This window comes from Amia ocellicauda, chromosome 5 (assembly GCF_036373705.1).
Source record: "Amia ocellicauda isolate fAmiCal2 chromosome 5, fAmiCal2.hap1, whole genome shotgun sequence".
NCBI classification, from domain to species: domain Eukaryota; kingdom Metazoa; phylum Chordata; class Actinopteri; order Amiiformes; family Amiidae; genus Amia; species Amia ocellicauda.
This window is the reverse complement of record NC_089854.1, coordinates 44927897-44947352: the sequence shown is the minus strand read 5'-3', so window position 1 is coordinate 44947352 and position 19456 is coordinate 44927897. Positions and strand designations below refer to the sequence as shown.

The 19456-nt window shown below is 41.1% G+C and overlaps 1 long non-coding RNA gene across 2 annotated transcripts; it reads left to right on the top strand.

Annotated features, from left to right (window-relative positions):
• Nucleotides 1-1609: 1609 nt before the first annotated feature.
• On the top strand, nt 1610-14860 carry LOC136750605 (uncharacterized). 2 transcript variants are annotated; one of them, XR_010816911.1, is made up of 3 exons: nt 1610-1917; nt 9693-9834; nt 14479-14860. It is a non-coding gene; the product is annotated as an uncharacterized LOC136750605 (long non-coding RNA). The 2 variants fall into 2 exon arrangements; XR_010816910.1 differs by lacking the exon at nt 14479-14860 and adding an exon at nt 10804-14443.
• Nucleotides 14861-19456: the final 4596 nt, after the last annotated feature.

Genomic DNA, 19456 nt, shown 5'->3' with positions numbered 1-19456 from the left:
TGTCTGTAGTCCGAACTCTGACACTGTAACCCCAATTTGCACATTAGTAATGGTTTTATCTTCTCCTTAATGAACAGCCATGTTGCAAGGTATTGCAGCCATGACCTTTGGATTCACTTCCTGAGTAAATCAATGATCTGTCCCTTTCATTTCACAGCGAGTAAACCGAGTAAACGAAAGAGTGGCACAGTTCCCTAGCTGTATGGCACATTTAGTTGTTTTTCAGTTCCCATTTTCAGGAATCTTTTGCCAGCGAAAGAATTGTCTGTATATACCTCAGGATTTAATAGGCCCCGGATTTTTTGAGATTATAGTTAATATGTATTTTCTGCAGTTCAATGCAGCCATACATTTAGGAATGGTGCTGTTGCACTGGACATTTGCATTATTTCTATTTTTAAAATGCCACTAAGATGTGCTTTCAATGCACAACTTCCTGGAATTGTACATGTGGTTCTTAAAAAGTAACAGTGAGTCACTGTCACTGATGTTGCAGTTTTGTGTTCATTCAAATGATTTGAGTGACATGGGCTGTGTTTACATGCTGGTAAACAGTCTTGACAGTAGAGGTCATGTCATGACTTCTTTTATTGTGGTACAGCTGGATACAAGTGTTTTGCATAGTACAATTTAAACAATGGGAGATTTCTGTTTTGTGGTGTTGTGTTTTATATATGTAAACAAACCAAACCATATGAAAACTGGCAGCAGCCATAACCACCTTAAATAATGAATGACAGTAGAGGTAAAGAGAGCCGTGGTTTTGGTTTGAGCAGAAAGATGTACAGTGTTAATTTGCCACGAGGCACAGGCACTATGCAGACACATGGTCTCCAAAGCAGAAGATGTCACAGCAGGACAGGAGGTGTTTGCGGTTATTTGTTATCTGTTGTTCAATAGCTGCAGTTCAGAATCATCAAAGAGAGGTCTTCATCCATGTTCACTCTGGCAATTGTTGTAGATCTATAGTTCTCATCAGTTTGATCAAAGGGGAATAAGCTATCTTTATTTCATGGTGGGTAGCTCCTAATTGCCTTCCCACACTTTTGGTTCACGGGAGCTGGAGTCCACATAGTCTGATATTATGCTGCTGTCGGCTTTTTAAATTGTGAAATAATGAGTGTTGTCAAAGGGCACAGATTGGAGCATTTCAGGCCCACAATCACTGTGTTTGTAAGAATCTATTGATTGCAGCCCCAAAAATTGTACACAAGGATTCCTAAGGCAACCTTTAGCACTGAGAACTAAACCACTTAAAAGCAAACAGTTTTACCTTAAGGAGTTTGTCATCCACTCATGACAAGGATGTATTATTGTAAAATAAAAGCAGGTTAAGGTAATATTTTACATGCTATTATAATACCAACATTAACAATCTCCAAAACACAGATTTAGCTTGCTGTATTTGAAGAAAACAGTATACAATAACTGTCATTTTGTCCATTGGTAATGGAAAAGGCCTTGAATCTATAACACTAACTCCCTTTGTGCAACCCTGAGCAAGTCAATGAACCTTGTGTTCCATTCTTCAAAGGAGACCGATATATTTGTCCCTCCCTCCTAGATCACCAGAATATGCCAACCCCAAATTTGTTTGAAGATAGGGAACCTCACACACCCTTATGATGCAGGTTCTGGATCTTGGCATACCCAGCATGGGTCAATTCAAAGATATTTATTAGTCTGTTAGAACACAATGCCACCAGATAAAGAAAGCTGCAGGGCAAGAAGTCTCAATAGTCCTCAATAGTGTTTAAAACCTGAAGTCAGTCCTTGATCGCAAAGGAGAAGAGAGAGGAGAGATCCTCACAGCTACAACACAGGACCGGATAACGCATCTTCTTTCCACCACTGAGTTATCAAGAGTCCATGTCTCGGCTTGTCGCCGCCAGGAAGATAGCCCCTCAGGAGCTGCAGGTAAGGATAATCTAGTTTTATTGCCCTTGTCTACTTAACTCTCTCTCTTTCAAGTGCCTCAGTCGGGAGCCACTTTCTACACCCAATTCAGGTTTCTCAGACAACAAATATCCATGCAATAAACTTGTATAATCAATATAATGTGTCTGTTTCCTTTCTCATAATTTAGATTGCACACAATCAGGAGAGAAGGGGAGCACTCTTCCTGGTACTCAATGCTCTGTTAGTATGACGAGAAATACATTCCTTTATGTCTCGATCCAACACAAAATGAAAAAGAACAAATACACATTCAGTGCAAACAATATTAATAACAAAACAAATGTATGAGATGAGAATGTAATAGAGGTCACAGTGTAAGTGAATTAGTAGTAGCAGTCGCTGATGCATAGTCCACTCTCCAGTCTCTGTAAGTTAATTTGGGTAAAAGAATGTGCTGAATCACTAATTATTATTAATTATATTTTCAAATCACAGCTTGTTAATGAAATCCTTAATTAGTTCTTAGGCTTTTTCTTCATTCTGCATGCTCAGTTGTGGTTTTATCTCCTGATGTCTTGCCAAAGTTCCTGAATGCAGTTGGAAGAAAACAAAAAAGAGGATTATCCAAAAAAATATGTATATATAATACTTTGGTTTCCACCTGAACATTGTCTGAAGATACTGCCAAGTCACTAAATATAAATAGACAAGGTATAGGGTCATTTCAGTACATTTAGATGTATATTTCTGTAAAGGTTAGAATTTCTCCTCGTTCAGTCACATTATACAGACACTTGGAATTTAGTGCCATGATTTTTCTATATTGTTACGGTCAGTGGAGATAATTAGATGTATTATCTTGAAAGAACCAGTTGAAATAGGAATCAGAATCCTTCAGAGATTCAGCAATACTGAACATCCATCCATTTTCAAAACCACTTATCCTAGCAAGGGTTGACAGAGCTGATCCCAGCAGGCATAGGGCACAAGGCAGGAATACACCCAGGACAGGACACCAGTCCATTGCTGGGCAACTGAGAGAGACCAATCAACCTACCCCACATGTCTTTGGACAGTGGGAGGAAAACAGAGTGCCCAGAGAAATCCCACACTGACACAGGGAGAACATGCAAACTCCACACAGACAGGCCCCCCAAGCTGGGACTCAAACCCAGGACTCAGGAGCTGTGAGGCAGCAGCGCTAACCACCATGCCACCCAATAATGAACATGAAGAGTTCCAGCCATAAGGGGGAATTAAAGTAATTACAAGTAATGGCATACTATATTGCTTTTCATTCAAAGTGAGAAAGGTTAACCCTTGCTAAAGTGAGAATGTAAGGATGCTTGTATTGCTTTGTATGATAATTACTGAGGTATATTATTATGGAAAATGAACTAGGAATGATCCCATATAGCGACTTAATGCATATCTATGTACTCTCAAATAAATAAAACAATATTGAGTAGCCTGACACTTCAGTTCCAGTCACAATGAGGAATTAAAGTAATTAAAAGTAATGGCTTACTATATTGCTTTTCATTCAAAGTGAAAAAGGTTAACCCTTGTTAAAGTGAGAATGTAAGGATGCTTGTACTGCATTTTATGATAATTATTAAGGTTTATGGCATACTACTTCTGCTAAATAGAGCTCTTCTTAATATTCAGAGTAGTTTAGACTAAAGAAAAAGTCCTGCAATATTTTATTTTTCAAATTTTCAGTTAAAATGTGTAGTCTGAAACATTCTATGTACCAAAGCCCTAAAGGTACAATGCAAGAAACAAACAAATAAACAAACAAAACACATGCGATTCTGTTTTTGTTTTGTTTTTCTTGTGCAATTTTCCTTTAAGCACTGGTGTAGCCAGAGATTTTAAGCCACTGCAGCAAAATTACAAAATTAAGAGGGGGTGGTTGGGTTGATGATGTAGGAAATGCCGAATGGGATCAGGAAAAGGATGGTAGTGCTGATGAAGTGACGAGATGGGCAGATGGGTGCAGGGATTGCCTCATACAATGGGGCATAATGATTGGGCGACTGGGGAAACTGACACTTTTTGCCACACCTTGGCTACCTTAGAGCAAAAACGCACACGCACACGCACACACAGTATGAAGCTACTCTGTACCGAGAAGCAATGCAGTGCTGTTGACAGCACATTCCAAGTGACAAACCAGATAGATTAATCATGAGCAGGGATGGCTCTGGAAAAGTTTCACTGGTGTGTCTGTATAAAATATCATGGTGGGGTGGTCAAACCTATGGAAAATGAACTAGGAATTATCCCATTTAACGACTTAATGCATATCTATGTACTCTCAAATAAATAAAACAATTTTGAGTAGCCTGACACTTCAGCCATTAAAAAAAAGCTTTTTGTAAAAAAATCAGTCCATGCCGTGGCAGAATGTTATTAAACAGGCGGATGAGATAAATTGATCAACAGATTAAGCCAGGTATAAAGGGGGTTTAAACTTCTAATCTTCAGGCTTGTCCAGCGCCACCAACCTTGTGGGGCAAAGTAAAAATATGAGCTTGATCCCCCCACCTCAACCATTTTCTTTAAGACTGGGTTTCAGAAGGCCCCTTGAAATGTAAAATAATTATTCAAACCATAGATTTCCTCTATTGCAGAAGACTGAAATGTCATTATATAAAACATATATAATGGGTCTACGACAGTTCATCACCAGTGACAATTCATCATGGACAATAACCAAAACAAAGTTTTCAAGTTTTCAAGTTTTTCCCAATTAATGGGACAATATATCATAATCTGTGCTGAAATAAATCATAAATTATTCACTATTCTATTATTCACTATTCACTAACAAATTACACAAATAAAACCCTGATAGATATATTAATAACATATAAAGTACATATTCACTTACAAATTACATAAATTACATACATATTCAATACAGTAGCTACATAAATAAAACCTGGTCACTTACTGTCTCATTGGTTTGAGATCGAATACTTCTTAAAACGATTCCAAAACAGCATAGGCAGTAGTCTGTTTTTTGACTCTTTAATTTCACCAATTTTAATCTAAAACTCTGGCTAAGTGTCTGTAAGCAGACTTCCTACAGAAAACGACCATACCCAGAATGCATCACTCTGTGGGCATCTTTACAAGGATTGCGGCAGACTCTCATAATTCTGCACAGAATCTTCAGAAAGGGTGTCAATGAATGCTCAGCCAATCGTTACTTCAAAGCTGCCTGTGCTGCTGTCCGACGGGGCGCCAATTTAGAGGTGAGCTTGACATGGGGAAATGGGCGCGGCTCTCTCTGCTGGCGTGGTGGCTCAGCGGGCTGACCTTAGCTTCCAACCCGAAGGACTTGCAGTTAGAGTCCCTAGTTACTATGGCCCCTGGCCTCTCCATGAGAATCCAGATCGAGTCCCAGGCGAAGTTTCAGTGGCAGTCATTCTCTATCATGTCAGCTGATTTTGGGGGATTGCCGTTTTCGGGGAGTTCCCCAAAAACTGGGCTTCAACTGGGTTTTCAAAACTGGGTTCTCTAAAATCTGAACAATGAATTGTACAAACTGTTGCCTTTTATCACTAGGGAAGTAGATGGCTGGTGTGAGAGATGAGTCAGGAAAGAGAAATAATAGGTCAACAGAGGTGAGGACTGCATGAGATGTCATTTTATTGTTAAAATAACATTTATATATGTAACTGGCACCTCCTATATATTGTTATATTTAATAACACAACAACGATATTGTTATAATAATATTTTACTAAAACCTTCCTGTTGTCAGAGCTGAGATTTGAGCCAATACTCTTCTAGGTGCCACTTTGGTCAGACTGAAGAGTAGCCAGATGCAGAGCACCACCAGGGGAGTGTTGAAGCAGAAGCTCGGAGCTGTGCTGTTTGGGTTCAGGTGGAATAGAGGAATTATAAAGTCTAACTCAAATGATTACTATTATTATTATTATTATTAATAATAATAATAATAATAATAATAATAATAATAATAACAATATTATTAATTTAGCACAACAACAATAAGAAGAAATCATATTAATTAAATTAAAATGAACACCAAGGGTCAATTGCAATGAACTTGCAGAGTTAGTACGGAGCTGCATACTCAATTGCTTACACTCTTACAAACAATTGAGCAATATACACTCACCTAAAGGATTATTAGGAACACCTGTTCAATTTCTCATTATTGCAATTATCTAACCAACCAATCACATGGCAGTTGCTTCAATGCATTTAGGGGTGTGGTCCTGGTCAAGACAATCTCCTGAACTCCAAACTGAATGTCTGAATGGGAAAGAAAGGTGATTTAAGCAATTTTGAGCGTGGCATGGTTGTTGGTGCCAGACGGGCCGGTCTGAGTATTTCACAATCTGCTCAGTTACTGGGATTTTCACGCACAACCATTTTATAGGGTTTACAAAGAATGGTGTGAAAAGGGAAAAACATCCAGTATGCGGCAGTCCTGTGGGCGAAAATGACTTGTTGATGCTAGAATTCAGAGGGGAATGGGCCGACTGATTCAAGCTGATAGAAGAGCAACTTTGACTGAAATAACCACTCGTTACAACCGAGGTATGCAGCAAAGCATTTGTGAAGCCACAACACGTACAACCTTGAGGCGGATGGGCTACAACAGCAGAAGACCCCACCGGGTACCACTCATCTCCACTACAAATAGGAAAAAGAGGCTACAATTTGCACAAGCTCACCAAAATTGGACAATTGAAGACTGGATGAGTCTCGATTTCTGTTGAGACATTCAGATGGTAGAGTCAGAATTTGGCATAAACAGAATGAGAACATGGATCCATCATGCCTTGTTACCACTGTGCAGGCTGGTGGTGGTGGTGTAATGGTGTGGGGGATGTTTTCTTGGCACACTTTAGGCCCCTTAGTGCCAATTGGGCATCGTTTAAATGCCACGGCCTACCTGAGCATTGTTTCTGACCATGTCCATCCCTTTATGACCACCATGTACCCATCCTCTGATGGCTACTTCCAGCAGGATAATGCACCATGTCACAAAGGTCGAATCATTTCAAATTGGTTTCTTGAACATGACAATGAGTTCACTGTACTAAACTGGCCCCCACAGTCACCAGATCTCAACCCAATAGAGCATCTTTGGGATGTGGTGGAACGGGAGCTTCGTGCCCTGGATGTGCATCCCACAAATCTCCATCAACTGCAAGATGCTATCCTATCAATATGTGCCAACATTTCTAAAGAATGCTTTCAGCACCTTGTTGAATCAATGCCACGTAGAATGAAGGCAGTTCTGAAGGCAAAAGGGGGTCAAACACAGTATTAGTATGGTGTTCCTAATAATCCTTTAGGTGAGTGTAGAACCAAAAAGGGATCCGGGGCTCGCTTCATATATGGCCCGCAAAAAGGTTCCATAGAGATCCATTTTCTGAAGCTCTTTGGCAGGAACCCTAGAGGTTCCACAGAATAGAACCAAATGGTTAAAAATGGAACCATGTACGGTGCTATTTGTGAAATACCCTTTTCACCCATGAAAGCTGAATTATAAAATATAATATATAATATATAAAATAATATATATGTCATGGGTGGGGTGTGACGGGCAATATATCACTTGATTAATTATTATATTATTCTTTCACTTATTAATTTAGATGTGTGCACTTATTCTTTCTATGATAACGGTTGTCTTTTTACTTATGAAGTATGTTTTTTGCTCCCTTATTTTGTTGTATCACCTTCTTTTTGTATAATTGGTTTATTGGGTTTAGATTGTTTTTCTTGCCAAGCGCAAGCCCCCAGCCCACATTCTAACCTGGACTCACCTGCACGTTCTCTCCAAATTACCTTCAGCTGCACCCCTGGCTCTTTGTTTCAGTTTTTAAGCGGAGAGACAGAGTCATTCAGGGCACAGAGTGATCAAGAGACACCACTACTTCACAAGTGGTATGGATGACCAAGGAAAGGGAAAGCCAGGGCTGAAGAAGACTGACTGACTGACTGACTGACTATAAATAGTGCAAGTGGAGATCCTGATCCCTGAGACGGTGACCACATATGCAAAGGACTTGGCAGCAGAGCATTGATGGCATGGGCTTTAAGCTGCTAAGTCTATAGGTTTTTGTTGATTGTGTATGCAGTGGGGTTGCAGTCCTAATTTATCCTGATCTCTCTTAGAATTTGACTGGACTGGTTGTTAACCTGTGGCATGTTATCCGTTTTTTATTTTGTAAAAACCCATGTGAAATACTCATTTAGAACATTTGCCATATCTTGTCCGTTTTCCAGGATACTTCAATTTTTGTCCTTTATTGGTTTCACTTCCTCCTTTGTTGACCTCTTGCTGTTGTAGTATTGATAAAAGCTCTTTGCATTTGGAGTTTTAGCTCCAAGAGCTATGTTTCTTTCTATTCCCCTCTTTGCTTTCCTGATCCCTTTCTTAAGACCTCTTTTGCATTTCAGCTTATTCTTTGTATTTTGTTTAGTCTCTATCCTTTTTGTATGCGCTATACAACATTTTCTTTCTCTTGATTTTTTTTGCATACCTCTATTAAACCATTTTGGTCCTTAGTTTTAAAGATTCTCAATTACTCTGCACATACACTCTCCCAATGCATTAGCCCCCCTTCTGTTTAGATGTAGACCACCCGGTTTGTACATGTCCCACCTATCCCAGAAGAAAGACCAATGCTCCATAAACCTAAAACCCTCTTCCCTACACCAAGTTTTCAACCACGTGTTAAACTTTCTAATCTCCCTGGCCATGCTTGTGGTACAGGAAGTATTTCAGAGAAAACTACCATTTTAGTCAAAAGAGGAATACTAAAACTAAATCTAAAATAGCTGCCAAAATTAACACTGCTCCTGCGAAGAGAAGGCATGGGAGATCCACCTCACTTACCTGTGCGGGTCTAGCACAGATCACACCTGTGAAAGAAAGGGTAAGAGTTATTATTGTGTTTGTGTTATAGTTGTATGGAAACAGTAGTTTTATAATATTTTACTATCTTCCTTTTCTTATTTTCTGTTATATTTTTGGGTAGGGTTTTTAATGTTTTAAGTGCTCAGGGATTAAAGGTGGTTTTAGCTAGGTTTTATTTATAATTAATTTTTACATTTGCTTCTGTACAACTTGTGATATCCAGGACAGTGCACTGACTGGAATTATTGAATAAACTGTTATTACTTTTACCTGTGTATGTGGAGATTGTCTTGGGGTCCTGTTGAGCCTGCCCGGGGAGCGAGAGAGTGGGTAGTATGAGTTCCTCTCTCGTAAATCAAAGGAGGTGGTGTGGTCTTGTAGTGTCGCCCCTATTTACCCACTAGGTGGTGACACTCTTTTGGCATAGCGTCGGCAGGATCCTAGACACTCCACATGGACGGGCAGGTTCCCCAAGCTCCAGTATTGGTTCTCCCTGTAGTTCCCCCAGTAGTAGGCACCATTATGATGCCATGGTTTATGGGGGTCCCGTGGATCCCAAAGTTTATAGGGGAAGAGGTAGGGGGGGGAGTACAATGATTGTAAGGAGCAGGTTCAGGCAATGTTGAGAGCTCAGGAATTGAGCTAACAACAAAAGGCAGACTTTTTGTATGGGGCACTAGAAGGACTTGCAAAAAGGGACATTTCTTTATTGGAAGCAGGGCGAAGAGCCACTAGTCAGCAGATGTTTGGGGCATTAGACCACCTCTATTATGCACACGGGTCAAAGGCTAGTTTACGGGCCCAGTTCTTTCAGACCAGGCAGAATAAAGGGGAGACTCTGGGAGGCTTTCACTTTATGAGTGCATGAATTGTTTTCCAGGTGGCGCCAAGAGGACCCATGTGGGTCGGCCCAGGAAGAAGAAACACTGAGGGATCAATACATTGCAGGATTGATCGCTGGTCCTCTAAAACAGGAGCTCTTACGACAAGTTTTTGGGGAGCCAGGATTGACCTTTAACCAGGTACGAAAGGAAGTGTGGGCCTTGGAGATGGAAGGCTGTAGGGAAACAGAAGAGGTGACTGTGATGTGATTGTCCTGACCTCATCACGAACATTAGTGTTCAAATTCAACAAGCATGCACTGATTGTGTTGCATTAAACCAACACTGTCATTCAGTGCTAAAGACATGGCAGCAGAATTGCAATTAACTTTAATATATACAAATTAAGACCCTTACCTTGTGCTAACAGCACCTGCAGAGCTTCCGTGTAAAGCCATGTGGGAATACAAACCAGACAACTGATCTTGGTAAAAGGCTTATTTTGTATATGCTTATGTGTGCTTTGCACTTTGTGAAAGTATTTTACTCCCTGTCTTTTTGCAATGCCTTTTTTTGTTTTTCTTATCTGTTTAGAAAAGGTAATGCTACAGGACTGCAGTTGAGCTTATGCTTAATGGTTTGAGCTTTCCTGTGTTCGCTCCTAGGCCTGGGCGTGACACCCAGTGGTTGCCTTCAGACAGTGACCTGGGCCCTTCATGCAGAAGCAGGGGGCACCGAGTGTAAAGACTATTTGTCCATAATGCACCGACTAATATTGAGGTGTATGACAATAGTCTTCTTTTTGGTTTAGTTTTCATGTTTGGTAGAAATGTTTTTGTTTTACTAAAAGCTTATGCATATGAAGCACGGGTATAGAACATTATTTAGCCTTATCTATAAACTTTGGGAAAGCGGACCGGCCCAATCTTGGTAGGAGCTGCAGGAAGGGGATAAAATAGGCCTTACCTCTAACTTGTGGTTCAGTTCTGTTCTAATCTGTGATACCTGTGTAAAGTAGTGGCTGCGCTGAGCCAATTACTGAAATAAGCAAAACAAGCTTATTGTAGCTGTTTGTTGAATCTCTCTTGACATAGAATGACGTAGAATGTTGTGACTGTTCATCCAATCAAAAGGTGCAAGTCTGAGCCTGCTTGCAATCTGTCTTCCCAGGGAGAGGTGTGGGATCTGCAAACCAGATTGGCTTCCTTTGTACTCCGAGAAGTCTGGTCCCGTGGTCATTAGCAACTGTCAATCAATCATCATGCATAGCTCCTGCCTGTCTGGGAAAACTATTAAGTCTGTTAAGTCTCTCGACTGTGTGGTCCTTTTATCATAATGAGGAATTTCTAACAAATGTACCTTGTTGACTTTGCTAGCTTGATAGCTTGATCTAATTTGCTCAGTCTGTATACATGCTATTTCTAATGTTAGTATTAATATAAAACATTATATAGTTATTACAAAACACTTTCTTCAACTTTCCAATACACGGTCTTCAGTCTATGCTGCTGGCAATAGAGCAAAGCGCAAAGAAGCCAAAAACTTGTCCATTACAAGCAAATCCCCTTAGGGGTTAGAAATCTTTGACGCTGTGTGTTCAGCTCCTTCATCCCAACCCTTCCCCGTGGGGTGTGTATGGCGAGTGTAAGCATGTCCCTTCTGTCGGGGAGAGCGATTAGGTGTGTGCCCCTAAATGTGAAGAATGTTCTGAGGGCATCATATAGAGGAGAGTGACCTTTCTAGTAGTATCTTTCCAATGTATTCTCAGCTTTCATTGAGTCAAAGTTTATCACCTTTGATACTAAATCAGTTTGTCCTCAGTCACATGGAGCCTCCAGGACCAAGGGGATAGGATTCGATGTGCGTCAATGGGTGTGTGTCATGCTCCTCCTGAGTGAAAGACGGTGTTGTTTAGTAGAAATTGAGTCTCCCAACGAGTGTGTTTTGAGTGCAGGTGTAACCACAGGAGGAGACGCATTGTGTGGTTTATATAATTCTTGAGATGCTCTTTGAACAGTGCATTTAAGACCTAAAAAAGAAACATACAGGCATAACGAAATCATGACTAGAGGCAAACCTGTCTCCTTTCCCTATCTCACGTTTAAGGTGAGTAAATTGTTCTTGATCTGGAAGGTATTTTTCTTTAGTGTGGCGCATAGCTGGCACCACAAATTCAATGTAACACGAACCAGTGAACTTACAAGGGAGTTCTGTGTGCCAGATATCCAATAGGTCCCATTCCAGGGCACATAGAATCGACAAGTCTGATACATAAATTTGAAACCATTTATACCTACAGATTGAGACTGCATGGTTTGGATATAGAATGAGATGTACACAGATCCTATGTTACTGTGAGCCAATTCGATGTATGGCATTTTAAAATCCCTTTTACTCTGATCCATCTTTGGTATAAGGTACCACCCTTCTGTGATGCCTAAGGCCTGACCATATGCATACCATACATTAGAGGCTACCCAGGGTTGTGAATAATTAGAAGATATGGGAATGGGGATCATTGGAACCCCTTTCTTAGTGTCGTGCAGAATGTGGGACCAAACCCAACATTATGTCTTGTTAAGGGCATTTGCATAGGTGTGTGTCATTTGGACAGGTAGATCAGGCCAAAAACTGTGGTGCACACAGTAGTCTTCATGCTGGATTCTCTCTTAGTACCTGTAGAGAAACAAAACCTTTACCAGTTAGGGGAATGTTGCTCAAAAGACAGGAAATCTGCGGCTGTTGCTTTCCTATGAATGAGAAAAGATAGAGGTTTAGTACAAAGTTCTCCTGGATTATAATTTTTAATTTATGACCAATGTTTCCATCTAGTAACCCCCTTCTGTCCATCAATATAGACAGTGTCTGTAGAAAGAAGGACATTATGTGGTCCTGTCCATGTGGGCCTGAGCCCTGGTCTGCTCTGGATTATTTTACACGTAACTTGTAAACCAACCTCAGGGAGTGTTGTTGACATTTCCTCTTTAAGGTCCAAGTCCCTGAGGGACTGGAGATCACGTGCTTGTGTCACATTCTGTTTAAGAGTCTTTGAATGGAGCACTGGGATCAGTGGGAAACCAGATGCCAACAGGGAGTTGCATAGCTCATGTCATTAACTCATGGAGAAAGTTGAGTACTCCAATTAGGCGATGCTCTGAGTTTATACAGCACAGTGGGGAGTGCTACTGTCCAGCCCTTGCCTGTAGTTAACAGGGATTTTGCCAAACTTTCCTTCAGTGTCCAGCTAGTGTGCTCCTCTAAGCCCGAACTCTGAGGGTGATAAGGTATATGAAATAATTGTTTTACCCCTAGCAGAAAACATTCTTCCTTAGTTTTCCCATTACCTTACCAGTGACATGAGTACCTTGATCTGTGTCTATTTGATGGGGCACACCCCAGCGGGGAATAACCTCAGTCGCTAGGACTTGTGCGGCAGTGGTGGCAGAGCTGTCCCTGCAGGGCAAAGCCTCGACCCATTTTGTGAAATTACCAGGCAATAGGACTTCCCATGGCATTTTGTCAGGGGTCCTGTAAGGTCAATTTGAATGTTTTCTCACAGGCCTATAGGCCGGGGCTGGTGGAATTTAGTGACTTTGATCGGTTTACCTGGGTTTCTGTGCGCAGGGAATAAATTTGGGGCCAGTCAGATGCCTCCTTTATGGTATTGTATGATGGATAAGTATCTGCCTGTACTCCTCAGCATTGTGTGAGAAAAGGGTAGAGAGATCTGAAGGTAAGGTGGTTGGAATAAAAGCAGACCAATAAATCTTTGTCAATGTGCAAATAGAGTCTTTGTATTACAAACAGTGTAGCACTCCACACCCAAAGATGAAAGTGGTAGAAAACAACAAAATAATAAATAGTCTAATCATAAAAAAATGCAGTTCCTCTGATTTAGAGAGATTTAAGAAGATCAGCCTCCACATCCTGATCCCCAGGTTAAAACCTTTTTAAAGAGATTTCAGCAGCAATAGAACACTTCAGGTTAAGCTCAAAGCAGCCCCCATCTCAATCTCTCACATCCAGCTAGACTACCCTCATTTAGTACAGACCAAGCTTTATAAAGTTGGTGCAATCAGGTCCCCCCACTTTAGGTTCACTCAGCCCAAAAACAGGGGGATTCAAAATAAACAAAGACATTTTCTGGCCAGAAATAAACGTACAAACAAACACTTTAAATAAAGTTATCAAAATTTATTTTCCAGAATGACACATTCATACGAAATCACCACATCTCTATTAATACTTTATACACAGGAAAGAAAACCTTAGTCTCATATCAGGTGTAGGTGATGGTTCCTTCCATTACCTTCATAAGTGTGTTTAGTGTGCCGCCGTCTGTCCTAAAGGGTGTCATCACACAGCTGCCATCACAGGCACCGACACACACACAAAGACACTGCATAACACTTACTTCAATATGCAAATGTATGTACTTACTTTACACCAGTTAGCACTGGATAAATACACAACAATATTAACATTGTAATCAAACGAAGGAATCACTGAACCTTAAATAACATTTCACCACACGTTTACACTCCCCCTCGAACTGCGATCCCAACTCTCCCTCTCCGTTCAACTTCAAGACTGAGCGGAGCATCTCTGTGGACCAGTGACAACAGGTAGGAATTTAATGTGTATGTATAGAAAACTGTTACAGATGTAAACCGATAAATCAAACTTTTCCTTTTTCCCCCTCGCTATGCCACTATAAATCTTCCTCGGATTATTATTATGTAAATGGAGACAATTAAAACCACATTTGTGAGGAGTGCACTACCCGCATCATCACACATTGAGGAGACCATTAATTCTGACCAAATCCCCAATTCCATTTTGCAGAAATGCAGCCCCAAACGTGCAAGGAACCTCCACCATGCTTCAATGTTGCCTGCAGACACTTATTCGTGTACCGCTCTCCAGCCCTTCAGCGAACAAACTGCCTTCTGCTACAGCCAAATTTCAAATTGACTCATCAGTCCAGAGCACCTGCTGCCATTTTTCTGCACCCCAGTTCCTGTGTTTTCGTGCATCGTTGAGATGATTGGCCTTGTTGCCACATCAGAGGTATGGCTTTTTGGCCGCAAGTCTTCCATGAAGGCCACTTCTGACCAGACTTCTCCGGACAATAGATGGGAGAACCAGGGTCCTGCTGTTTTCTTCCAATTCTGAGCTGATGGCACTGCTGGACATCTTCTGATTGTGAAGGAAAGTAAGCATGATGTTTCTGTTTCATTTAATGATTGTGTTTCAACCTACATATTGAACTGATGATCATTAGCACCTGTTTGGTATAATTGTTTAATCATACACCTGACTATATGCCTACAAACTCCCTGACTTTGTGCAAGTGTACCTAGAAGAATTGATGCTGTTTTGAAGGCAAAGGGTGGTCACACCAAATATGGATTTGATGTAGATTTTTCTTCTGTTCACTCACTTTGCATTTCATTAATTGATAAATATAATCTATTAACATGTCTATTTTTGAAAGCATTCTTACTTTACAGCATTTTTCACACCGGCCTAAAACTTTTGCAATGTACTGTATGCTCTTCTCCCTCCCCTAACATCCCATCTGCTGGGTTTACTCATGTGTCTTTTATGTGTATGGATTTATCTCTGGGGAGCTTCAGCTTCCCATCTAGCTCATCTACTATAAAGACTGAGAGCAATTTGCCTATGTGTAATAACTCCACTAATGTGTGTCCTGTGTGCAGAATCAACTGTGTTCATTACAATCGGCTCGCATGCCTGTATTGCCCAGGAGGCGCAGTCTACTGCTCCCATACAACAATGCATTCCTGCTGCTACTGCAGGTTGCTTTGTGGAGTAATAGGCATCGGGATGTATCCCCATGTTCCTGTGTTAGAACTGCTGCTGTATAATAGATCCCTTCTTGGGAACAGTAGAGGTGAAATGGTTTAGAATGATCTGGTAACCCAAGGGTAGGGGCATTGCTGAGAGCCTGTTTTATTACACAGTAGGCCATTTCTGTTCATGTCCCCAGTTTATGGGGTCCAAGGGAGCCGAGTTCCCTTTGATTAGCACCTGTATTGGAACAGTGGCTTGTGTGAAATTAGGGATGAAATTGTGACAATAATTAAGGAGCCCCATAACTTTCCGCATAGCCCTAATGCTATGTGGTTTTGGCATATTTAGAATGGCTTCTTGCCATTATGCGTCATAGATTTTTGTCCTGTTGTGTCTGAGATATTGAACTTTAGTTAGGCCTATTTGTGCTTTCTTATGGCTTGCTTTAAACCCTGCCTTTTATAAAACACAGAGGACTGTAATTAATGTACCTAAGTGTGCTGTCTCGTCAGAAGACGCACTGGATAATTAAACTATTCCAGGGTGTCAGATCTATTCCTTCTAAAGTCTGGTGGAATCTAACATCTCACTTAATTTTTCCCCAGAAGTCTAGATTCCTATGATTGGGAGACACCTACCGCTGTCTCGACCACACTGCACCAAGCTACCTTCAGACACTCTTCTCTCCGTACATCCCCTCCAGACCACTGCGCTCCTCCAGTGCCAGAAGACTAACTCTGCCTCCTCTCCACTCTTCTTCCTCCAGAGCCGCTCCTTCTCATCCATGGCCCCTAAATGGTGGAACGACCTGCCCACCGAAGTCAAAACAGCAGAGTCCTTGACCTCATTCCGGCGCTTACTCAAGACGCATCTCTTCCGACAGCACTTGTAATATTAGTCCTTTTATCCCTGCTAGATAGCACTTCACAGTTTTTATGCTTCTTGCGTTCTTGATTGTTTTCCTCCTTGCTCCCTTTCCCGTAGCCCTTGACTGTAACCCTACATCTTGACAGCACTTTGTTTGCACTTATGTTGTCAAGAAATAAAAATAATAATAAAATCCTTGTGAAGGAGCTGAAATCGCCTGACGGCAGTGTTTTGTCTTGCCATTGAACGGCACCCCTCCTTCACATTAAACAACCAAAAACTGATACACTAAATGACTATTGCACTATACACAAACTTTTCACAGTAACCACATACCGTCATTTAAGAAAATATGATGTATTGTTATATGCAGATGAAAAGACATGTAGTAGTTGTGTGATAGTATACAACTCTTTCAGAGTGTTGATCCTATTACTGTTGGCTAACTCCTGTCATAAAAGGTATTGTTTAAAAGAGTGCATTTGCGCACAGTATGGTAATTTACATCGGAAAGAGAAGCAATGTGTATTGAAAGGGGGAGTCGGTAATAAGTGAAACGTAAAAAATAAACGTGAAATATATATCCTTTCACTCCTTGCCATTACTTAATTTGGAATAGACTGACAGGTACCTGTACAAGATCCTGTTATCTGTAATAGTGTTTATGAGGGTTTTCACTGTGAAGATCTAGTGGGAGGGGTGTTGACTTTATATAAGACGGCTCTGTTGTCCAGGAGGTTTTCTTTTATATTGATAATTTAATTTATTGGTTTGGTTTATTATTATTTTGTTTTTCTTTCACTTATTACTTGTTTTCACTGGATTGTATCTTTATTTATTGTATTTTAAATTATTTTACTTTCAATAAGCAAGTTTTGCATTCACTATGCACATTCCATGCTGTGGCATGCACACATTCCAACATCATCTCTCCTCATTGGACGATCCCCTCCTGAGCAACCAGCCGAACACTCTCCAACCAATCACCTCCCTGCTCCAGACTATGAACTTGGCTTAAAGGTAGCCAGTCTGCATTGTGAAGGGGGACTGAGGAGAGCAGGAACAGCAAGCAGGAGGACAGGACCTGATAGTGTGGTAGGTACAGAAGAGTGAATAAAGTATATTAAATTAATATGAAATAAGCGTGAACAGACCAGAGAGTATTAACTTTATGTGACTAAAATTGAGTGTATTTGAATGTACTTTATAGTAGACATTACACTTGTTAATGTGTGATGATCGATGTTTCTGGCCTAGTTTATTGGAGCAGCTGATAACTCGATTGCTTTTCCTTTATTTTCTGCTGAAGCAGCAGCATTCTCGTGTCCTGTGATTATTTAATATAATTATTTCCCCCTCATCAGGCGTACTACATTTTGGAGGCCCCAGCAAGATCTGAATGCAGTACGAGTTGGCTTCCAGTGATGAGAGCCCGCTTCCAGTGCCATTCAGTCTACTACTCAGCCCAGGTGACCAGTGGAGTGAAGGCGTTTGGTGTCCGTGTCAAGCCAGGAAGGAGAGTGCAAGCAATCTGAGGTTAATCTTCAATACCAGGAGCGCTGCAGGATTCCAGTCAGGTAAGGACATTTGTTCTATCACTTTACACACATCTAAACACTGAGTAACTTATTGATCACATCAGGGATCTGAAGCTTGAGATGATAGGAGCAGTACATGCTCTCTCACAAGAAAAGTTGATTGAACTGTGTGAATTCCTAGGGATTGAGTGTGAACAGGCCAGTAGCAAAAGCCGGTCATTTCTTGTTTCTGTGATTGTAAGACACATTGAGAGAGAGGTATTAGAGGAGCTAGAAGATGTTGGTATGGCAGAGCTTTTGTGTCTGAAAGACAAAATCTGTGAAATTCAGTAGGTTAATGGAAATAGCGATTCAGAAGAATACACAGCACAGACGACTAAGAGAGTGAATGTAAATCCAGTAGCAGACACCACAGAGGAGGAAAAACTGCAAAAAGAAATCAACACATTACAATTAGCTCTGCAGAGGTTAATGGAGGTGCAGCAAATCACACGCACCAAAACACTAGCACACAACAAAACAAACATACCACAAAGCCCTTACACATCACAAAGTTCAAACATGCAGCAATACACAAGCACATACCTGCACCCAGTGTTAGCCCGACAAGCCATGCCTACCTGGAACAAAGAATTCAAGATATCAGGACAGATAGTTGAACCTGGACAAAAAGATAAGTTCACCTTTTCAAGTTTGGCCCATCAAATCGAACATGGATTGAGCAGGGGAGTTTCAGAGCTTGAAATAGTGGATGCAGTGATAAGAGCAATCGCACCAGGCATGCAGCTGTGCAGTTACCTGGAAGGAAAACTAAATTTGACCCTACCTGTGCTGAGACGTATTCTGAGAGCGCATTTTCAAGAAAGAGGTGCGACTGAATTGTACAAACTGCTTACCTCCGAAGCGCAAAGTAATAAAGAGACCCCACAAAGTTTCCTCGTTCAGTGTCTTGATTTGAGACAAAAGATCCTGTACCTCAGGAAGTGGAATCCAGTTTGAAATATGACCTGAATTTAGTTCAGAGCATGTTTCTTCACACTGTCCTTACTGGCCTGCAAAATGACAGTATCAGAAGTGACCTGCAACCCTACTTGACTACAATTGATGTGAGTGATGAAACTCTCTTTGATAATCTCAATATTGCTTGTGCCAATGAAATAGCGTCAAAGCAAAAAGAAGCTTCAAGCTCAACAGCAGCACCCCAAGCTGCATTCAGTACAGGTCAGTGAAGTTGCTGTCGAAAAGAAAAAGATGCCATGTCAGAAAAGTACAGAGAAACGTGAGCCTGATATTTTTAGTGAGTTAAAGGAAATGCGATCAGAGATGGCGTTGCTAAAGGACAGAGGTTTCTCAAATTAAAGAGTCTATTCAACAACCACAGGTCATGCCCACACAGTGCTCTACCCTTGTGAGAGATCAAACTGTCAGGCCACCGCCCCAGTCTGCATACCCACCTCAAGGTTATGTACAGCCGTATGGCAGGAGAGGGGAATTGTTCCAACGGCAACAATGGTTCCCTGCACAATGCTACCATCTTCCCTCAACTTGTGTGAGGAAATGTCTGGCATGTCAGCAGAGTGGGTTGGATGTGTACTGTACTC